This window comes from Danio rerio, chromosome 19 (assembly GCF_049306965.1).
Source record: "Danio rerio strain Tuebingen ecotype United States chromosome 19, GRCz12tu, whole genome shotgun sequence".
NCBI lineage: Eukaryota > Metazoa > Chordata > Actinopteri > Cypriniformes > Danionidae > Danio > Danio rerio.
The window spans coordinates 38,220,001-38,229,181 of record NC_133194.1 but is presented as its reverse complement, the minus strand read 5'-3'; the positions used below and the strand labels follow the sequence as shown (position 1 = coordinate 38,229,181).

At 36.9% G+C, this 9,181-nt stretch overlaps 1 long non-coding RNA gene across 1 annotated transcript in view; it reads left to right on the top strand.

Moving 5' to 3' along the window:
- Positions 1-6,945: 6,945 nt before the first annotated feature.
- Positions 6,946-9,181, top strand: part of LOC137488448 (uncharacterized) — a 4,120-nt gene continuing 1,884 nt past the window's right edge. The window contains exon 1 of the long non-coding RNA XR_011007479.2: positions 6,946-7,017. This is a non-coding gene — a long non-coding RNA (uncharacterized lncRNA). The remainder of the gene's footprint in view (positions 7,018-9,181) is intronic.

Here is a 9,181-nt window from a genome sequence, read left to right as displayed (position 1 = left end):
TTTTAGCAGGAAAAAAACCCTCTGTGATGGTCTTGTCTATGGAAAACAATTGCGAATATGACAGTTTTATTACAAGATTTGCAAATCCTGCCACACATAGAGTCCTGCAGAGAACTAGAATTTCTTAAATTAAACCAAGATAACTTAAATGCCCCTGAACTTGCGTGAACTCCCTCAATGCCATTTAAATAAGGCGATAAATGCACTTATCTGGAGGATTAGAACACCTAATAGCAAATAGACTGATTTAATGGTGTCAATAAAATAGGACGTTACTAAAAGCAGATCCAGATTTTCCAGACGTTTACAGTGATCTTCTCTTTCCCTCCCTTGACGCTGGATGTTTCTGTCTTTTGTCGAAGATATATTCGGAGGTTTAGCTGAAGTCACTGCCAGATATTAGACACAAATCACACGCTCTTTTATTCAATACTTGTGTCAGGATGGTGTAAGCGTTTCTGTTTTTCATTTGATTATATTACGACCAACAACTGCCCTGATCATTGCATTGTAAAAATCCTCATTAGACACAGCAAGCCGCTTGTTAAAAAACTGCCCCCAAAAACCATTTACAACTAGCTAAATTTATGCTAGTCGTAATGTTTTAGCATTTAAAAGCTTATCTCTTTGCTTACAATTTAGCCTTAAGTATCTGCTATCCTTCCATCAATGCTAATGCTAATCTTTCAGTAAATAGCTGTTATTGGATTAGATTATGAAGTCGTAACTGGAGGAGGTAAGTAGTCAACGTAATCACACTTCATGTCATGCTAAGCTGTGTAGCATGTTAATCTACTGTAGCATGAATATTTCTCCTGCCGAGTACCTGCAGTGGCCCTGAACATATGTGTCATGTTTAAGGCATAATGAACTTTAATGTGCTTCACATGTTGTACGAATGACTGCTTCAATAGCTGTTGGGTAATGCGCAGCGTTTTATGGATAGAAAGGTTATTAGAGCCAGCTGTCTTTCTCTTTATGCTGTGTGTGAGTCAGGAAGTTGTAGCCCCCCTCTCCTGTAGCCTTTACCCTCACTACACAACGTCCTGGAGAGTGTTCAAAAGACTCATCTCTGTTTGACGTGTGTGCCTGTAGGCGATGGCATACGTGCGCTACCAGGGGGTTATATGTACATTCACACATTCACTGGTTGTAAAACAGGTCTGTTATTGTGACTTTTAAGTGACTAATTTTATTTATTTTATTTACAGGTGTGTATTTGAGGTAGAACAACCTAAAATCTGCTAATTTTTCAAGATACTCCTCAGTTGTATTTGCAGTTATCCTAACAGGAGCAATTTTACACTCATAGTTCAGTATGAAAAACTGTGTGATCAGACTCTTTCAGATTCCTCCTATTTGCTGAAGTTAATCTGATACCTGGTGGTAATTTCCTTAATTATTTGACAAACCTTATTTAGGTGTAAGTTTAATGAGTTTGTTTAATAAATAAAGTCAAAATGTTAAAGACCACAAACTTCTAGAGACCACAAACTCAACAATTTGCTTCAACCCAGGCTTATTCTGAAAATGTACTGCTATATACATTTCTGGAGAGCGCAGAATATGTCCCAGAAGGTACATCTTTTTACGAATCCACCAGATGTCGCTGTGTGCGCTTTTTGAGATCTCACATTTCTCTCGCCAGTCTATCAGAAGCCGCTGTCGACTGAATTACTGACTGACCCACCCTCCTCCTTTCTTTAAACCCAACCGACAGTTTTCAAAAACAATCCAGTAAAAGAAAAGCCCTCGCCTCACATTTTACCACATTCTCACCCTGTAATTTACTTGTTTATTTTATTTTTTGGCGTCTGTTTTGTCCCACCCACTTTCTGGAACCGATCTTCGCCAGACTTGAACACTGTCATCATGGTCAACTTCTCTCTGCATCTCAAGTCCACTAACTAAACAAACTGGACAAACTGGTAGCAGCGGGAAAGCCGTCCATAAGCGAGAAAAGGAACAGCTTCATACCGCCCCATAGTGTTCATTTTATTGCTAATGAAATGCAGCCATACATACCTCTGGCTATAATTAATCTCACAAATCCAGTCTTCTGTCAGCTTGCTTTCTAATTTACGTAATCATCCAACATGATGGCAATTTGTACAACTTTTTTTACTTTTTGACATGGCCCAATGACATTTGATGACATGCCTTCTTTTAAAAATGATACATTTTATATGGATAAAATCAAAGGATTTTGTACAAATTAATCACTTTTCTGGTGATACATAAAAAAGTGACGTTTCCTTGTGTGATCTGGCTGGATAATCCAACCCCAATGTGTTTTAAGAACTCTTTTTCTCGTGCCTGCTGTTCTTATGTAAATCCATCAGAGCCTGCCGTCGACTGACCGATTGACAGACTGATCGACTGACCCACCCTCCTGTTTCTCTAAACCCAACCAATAGTGTTTTCAAAAATATCGATTGACAAGGTAGTAAGCACGAAAAGGAATAGTGACAAATGGCCCCATAGCGTTCAATTTAAAGAAGAAATGCAGCTATACGTACTTTGGCTACATAATTTACGATCTCCAGAAATGTATATAGGGCTACGTTTTCCAATCCAGGCTCATTCTGAAAATGTAGTCCCACGGACGTTTCACAAACACTGTTTGTGTTTTGTAACACCTACCCTGGACAGGAGCACAGAGAGAGTCCACACAGCAGGGGGCTTTCCTTCAGACCCGGATGTCCAGCTCAAGAGGTGCTCAAATGTTTACAACTGGTCTTATAATGAGCCTCCTGTCAAGTTTCAAAAAGACTGAGAGCTGGTTTGAAGACTATGTCTTTGTCCTCTGTGCTCCCATCAATCACATGAGGACACTAAATATGCATAATGGCCAAAAGATGTCCACAGTAAACTCTGAACAAAAATGATTGCCTGCTGTATTACGATCCCATCTGTGAAATAAACACACTTTCCGATCCTTGATCCTGATCAAATCTGTTTACATTACCCTCAAAAGCTTATGGATTGGTCAACTCTTTAAGGATGTTTTCTTGGCCTCTTCTGCCCGGACCATCTCGCCAACATTGTCTTGAGTACCCAGGAGAAATTGTGGCTTTTTGTTGTATCCATTCCCATCTTTCATTTTGTAAAACAGACTTTGTCCCTTTCTCTCTTACTTTAACATAATAAGTGGTCCTGGCTAAGCAATTGTAAGAAAAACCAATACATCAAGTAATAAAAACACCTTCAATTGCCCTATGAATAACTGCAGATCTTGCGCAAGAAACTCCTCTATAAATTGTAATCAATTGCATCACACAGATTGCCTTTTTACTACTCCCAATTAGCAAAATAGCTTTTCGGCACTAAAATGTTTTTGTACGAAGAGAAAAAAAAAGGTGTTGTGTGACAAAATGGAAGTACTGAAATAACTTTCAGCTAAACTAAACAAAGCATCTCTGAACACAGATTCCAGGAATCTCACAGTCTCAAATAACTAGCAAAACAACCACCAAGGTTCTCAAATGACTACATACACGTTACACCCTTGTGCAATACACATGTGAATCCAACTCAAAAATAAACACTAACATGCCCTTTTTTCTTTATAGAAAGCCATGCAACTTGGAGGAACTCTACAGGTCTGAGGGAAAAGACTGCTACGCTCCCAGTCAGACTTTTGACTCGGATGTTAACAAGTGTTTTTAGTTTCCTCTAATGGTGTCAACTGTATCTTCCCGAACAAGTGTTGTTTTGCATCCTGCTGGGGTTTGTTTCATGGTGCCTCTGTTGCACGTAGCTTTTTTCACTTTTCCGGCCTGTACAGGGCTGTTGGGGATGTGTTATACACAGACAGCAGCAAAACTGTCTACACAATGTAAAAACAAGACAGAAGCTGCCTCTGAAGCAGCGAACAGTATATGCCGTGACAGAAAATTCAAGGTGCATTGGTAGCATAACTTTTCTATTATGAGGCTATATTTTTTGCATGGAATTTATTTCCAGGCAGATTTGTTTACCTTTATATTGGAGTTACTGCTTACAAATTGTTAATGTGTTATCTTTTAAGTCAAAAACTTACATTTAACCAATTACTTCAATCAATTAGAATACAATAAGCCATTACCAATAACAACAAACAGTTTGGTAATACTTTAGTTTATGTACCCATTCAATTCATGTTTGTTTATATAGCGCTTTTACAAATGTAGATTGTGTCAAAGCAGCTTAACAAAAAAGTTCTAAATTGAAAGTGTGTCAGTCCAGTTTTCAGAGGTCAGTTCAGTTTAGTTCAGTTCAGTGTGTTTTAATTTTCACTGCTGAAAGTCCAAACACTAAAGAGCAAATTCATTGATGTGCAGCTCCAAGTCCCAAGCCAAGCAAGCCAGTGGCAAGTACGCCAGTTGATGAAAGTGAAGGAAAAAACTTGAAAGAAACCAGGCTCAGTTGGGCACAACTTTAGTATATGTATATTAATTCTCACCATTAAGCTTATTATTAAGATATTGGGTGTTTATTTGTACTTATATATTCTGCAAGATCTTATTCTACATACTTAATGATACCCAACACCTAAACTTACCTAACACCTTAATAACTGTTTATGTTAATAGTATGAATTAATAAGCAGCAATTTATGAGTTTATTTAGGCAAAAATCTAACGTTTTATAATAGTAATAACCACCCGCTTCAAATGTTATCACTTGATTGAATGGCCGTTATTAGTTGATAGTTATGGGCTATTAGGGACCTTCTGCACCGACTAGTAGGCTCAGAAGGCTGTAAACATCCATCCACATGGTTAATCCGCTATACTAATAGAGAAGATTCCAGATCCAGATCTGTTTTTACATCACTGTGATGGTTGGGTTTAGGGTTGGGGTAGTGGTAGTGGTAGACATTAATAACGTTCAATTAATGGGAAATTTAATAAAAAAATGTAAATATTTTTCGTTAAGTTCCGGCCACAGCCCTATCTGATCTATAGCTGGTTAACCATGTGGATGGAGAATAATAGCCTGCTGAGCCTATTAGAAGGTACAAAAGGCCCCTATTGGCCCATATTTCTAGGCAGTGAAAACTCCCATTCAATCGAGTGATAACATTCAAATCAGCTGCAATAACTTATAAATAAAGTATGTCCAACAGTTTAAAATTTAATCAAATTATACACTTAAAAATTTCTAGTTACTGTACTAATTAATTAACTAACCAACTAACTAATTAACTAATTCCCCATATAGTTAGTTAGTTAGATACTTACAAATTTATTTAAGGTAATAAATACATAATTTATCATCTAATACCTATTTAATACCTAAAAAATTATTTAAGGTATTAACAAATTATTAAGTAGACTGTTAGCTCAATAAACTACTAGTCCAGGGAAGAACAGTTTCAGAAATCAAGTGAGACAAAAACAGTATCCAAAATATAAAATAAACAAGTAAATGACAGGGTAAGAATGTGGTAAAATCTGAAAACGTAGTCAAAATCAGACGAGGGCTTTTCTTTTTCTGGATTGCTTTTGAAATTGGTTTTAGGGAAGTGGGTGGGTCAATCAATAAAATTAGTTGGGTTTAGGGAAGAAGGAGGGTGGGTCAGTCGATTAGTCAGTCAGTCAGTCATTCAGTCAGTCAAACAGTCAGAAGACAGCAGTCTCTGGTGGGTTTTCGCAAGAACAGCAGGTACAAATGGCACTCACAAGAGAAATTTGAGGTCTCAATAAGCGTACACAGCGGCCTCTCATGGATTTGTGAAAACAAAAACTGCAGAAAAACTCATTTGCGGTCTCCAGAAATGTATAAAGAGCTATGTTTTAAAAATGAGGCTGGGTTGAATGTACACAGCAAATTCATCTGAGTTAAATTCTCGGGGTTGAAGCATTTCAGAGTAAAGTGTTGACGTTAAAGAGTTAGATTTTGATAAATGAATATAATAAGAGTTAGAATTGATTTTATTCAGTGCGAAATCAAGGAGTTATCTTTTCAACACTTGGTGGTGTTATTTCCAACATCCGGGAATTCATGCAGCCCCAGTCACTGAAGAATTTTCCAGACGCCATTTTCCATCTGAGGTTTAGAACAGAAACTGGTGAGTCAAACTACCTAAATGTTGGTATTTTACTGACTTTCTTTAAGGAAATACAGTTGTAAACATATTGTTAAGTTAATAACTTTAAAATGGAGTGACAATTTTAATCTTCTGCGGTTCATTCATGGTTGTTTGTATATCTAGCCTAACTATTCACTTCTTTTCAAGAATGTTTTTATATATGCTCACGCATACATAGTGCATAAAAATATCAAATGTACATGTTCAACACATTTCTGTCACGCTTAATGCCATTTTGTGCGTTGTTACCCATCTGTAAAATAAAATCGACACTTCTCCTTTAATTCGAAGCAAACCCAGATAGCAGGCAGTAATCGGCCCGAGCTCGGCTGCCCTCCGGCGCCTCCGGCTCCGACTCGGCATCGGCGAGTGTTATCCGGGCCGAGTGCGGGCCGCAGCTCGCTCGCGCACATGCGGTTGTGATGCGGCTGTAAAGCACTGGCCCGATTCCAACCATATCCGGCCCGAGTCTGTCTGTAGAGTCCTGGCCGCTTCTGGCAAGGACTCGGCTGATGGCAACTGATTAAGTTCTTATTTTATCTAGTAATCTGTTAGCTCCACGTTTAATGATAATTTGAGAAAATATTCATGGTAAGATAGCAAAAAAAAAAAAAAAAAAAGAATATTTAGTGTGGATGGTCGCAATGTTTAGACGCAAACAAAACAATATTATTTATAAATAGATTATACATGTCATCTAGAGAAAAACTATGTAAAATTTGCTTATTTTTGAGATAGCACGCTCCTGTGCTGACTGTTTTTTTTAAAGCAGAAGTTGGTTTCATAATAAACACATGCGTTACTAAATTCCTGATCCAAACTCCAATCCAGACGGTGGCGGTAATGCTCCAAAAAGCTGGTTGTCAACCACCATGGCACGAAGATCACAAGAAGAAAAAGTTTGGTTTTTCAAAGATGTCACGTGGATTCCGGTCAGAAAGGTAAGCTTTTTACTGCTTGTGTTCTGTATAATTAGCGAATTTAGAGCTTAAAACATTTCCACTGTGTTTGGTTGTAACAGCGTTTAGTACTTTAAAACAGTTTGATACGAAATGTAACTTGCTTTAAGAAAAACGACTAGAGCTAATGTATGCTAACGCTAACAGTTACAAACACGTCTGAAAGTTCCTTTTCCTTTTACACAATGTTAGATTGTAACGTGTGTAGTAACTGAAAACTATTTTAATTATTTTAAAGAAACATGAAACGAATTTGTGTGTATGCTAACTTTGCGTTAAAGAAAGTTTCTGTAGACGAATCCATTAATTAACATGGCAAAACGTGTTTTTTCCTGATTTAACATTATAAAGTACCGTGGATGTTGAAAAAAATCATTGTACAGGCGTATACTTATCCAAAAGTATTAATTCTGTGATTATGTGTAAATAAAAACTAATCATTTTGGATTAATAAAATATTATTGTTTATCTTGTTTATGCAGTTAGTCACGAAAAATGATCGAAACTCGACTGTTTACTATTCTCATTAAATTATCCAAGAGAAATATATTACTATGCACTTTAATTCATATGTTATAGCCTATGTGAATCAATTATATCTTTTGTTCAAGCTGTAATGTTCAGTTAATGTAAAACTGAACGTCTTAAAGCAGATTTTGATGTTTTTTTTATGTTATTGACAGTGATAAATTCTGATTTAAATGAATGGGTAACAATATTTGTTGGTTAAGTCTTATTGTTCTTGTTTAACAAAGGTTAGTGAGATCATTTTGCAGCACATCACGACCATAGAAGTCAATGGCACACTCTTTTGAACGTGAATAGGCATGTTATAGTTGTGTGCTAAAAGTCCATTATAAGCTGTAAACTGATACATTTTCAACATAGATTGAGCTTTTCAGACATTACATTACTAATTGCTTCACAAACAGCTGAAATGGTTTATTCTTATTGGCTATCATCAAACATTTTTCACAATGGTAGGTTAATCTTCATGGGTACAGAATAATGCATGTGCTTGACCATCTTACAAATCTATGTCTCAGATTTATAAGGCTGTCACTCTGCATGAATCTCCGAATAAATCTTGTGCAACCTTCTGTGTACTGATTATTTACACTATAGGTATTATATGTGTTACGTCCTTTTAGATGTTAATATTAAACTAGGAGTAGATGACAATAACATACATTAGTTTAATGTGTGTGACAAGCGGATGGAGAAAGAAATAAACTGAATCAAATAATCACTGCAATTATTTATTGCCCATATATCCAATGAAAACCAGTGAAAATATATTATACAGTGAAAGAAAAATATTTACAATGATTAAATAATGAATTACCTGGGGGGAGAGGAAGTAGTTGAATGTGCTTAAATCAAAGAAATAAATATAACAAAACTCAGTAACTGTTTTCACCAAACTAAACTAAATATGAAAAGAAAAGCATGAAAAGAAACATCTTCAACGTACCAAACGTCTTAACTAAACTGCTCTAACTAAAAACAAAACATACAGAAAACAGCACATTCTCCTGAACCTAGTGAACTAATACAAAATATCACTCTGAGTGTTGTATATGTATATCGCGCGACTTACTCACTCCTACACCTCTCCGAGGCATCACTCAAACATGTCAGTTAACTGGACAATTTCACAATCATTGTTAAATCGCAAACTTTAGACAAGAGCATTAAACAAGCAAACACATTCTCTCAGACTAGCCCTCGCAAGAGAGACTGTCCTCACAGAGACCCACAGAAAGAATAAGAGCGAGAAGTGGCGAGAAGGAAAGAGACAGAGAGAGAGAGAGAGATCGCCATTGCAGTTTGGGCTCGGCTTTTAAACGCTACGCCAACCAGCGATTGGTGGCGCAAACCCAGCGTCAGCGGCCAACGTCATCAGCACGAAATGCGGATCCTCCAATGCCGTTCGTACCTGTAACACATGCATGAAACGACACACCCACATACAAACGAACGCACACACTTATCCAAAATACGTTCTGCAAGGGAACGTTACACTCACCCTCTTAAGACTAAACATAAAGCAACATTAAGCTCTAGATAAGGTGTCAGCAATGACATTTTCAGATCCTTTCTTATGCTTTATGTTTAAGTTAAAATTTTGTACAATCAACGACCA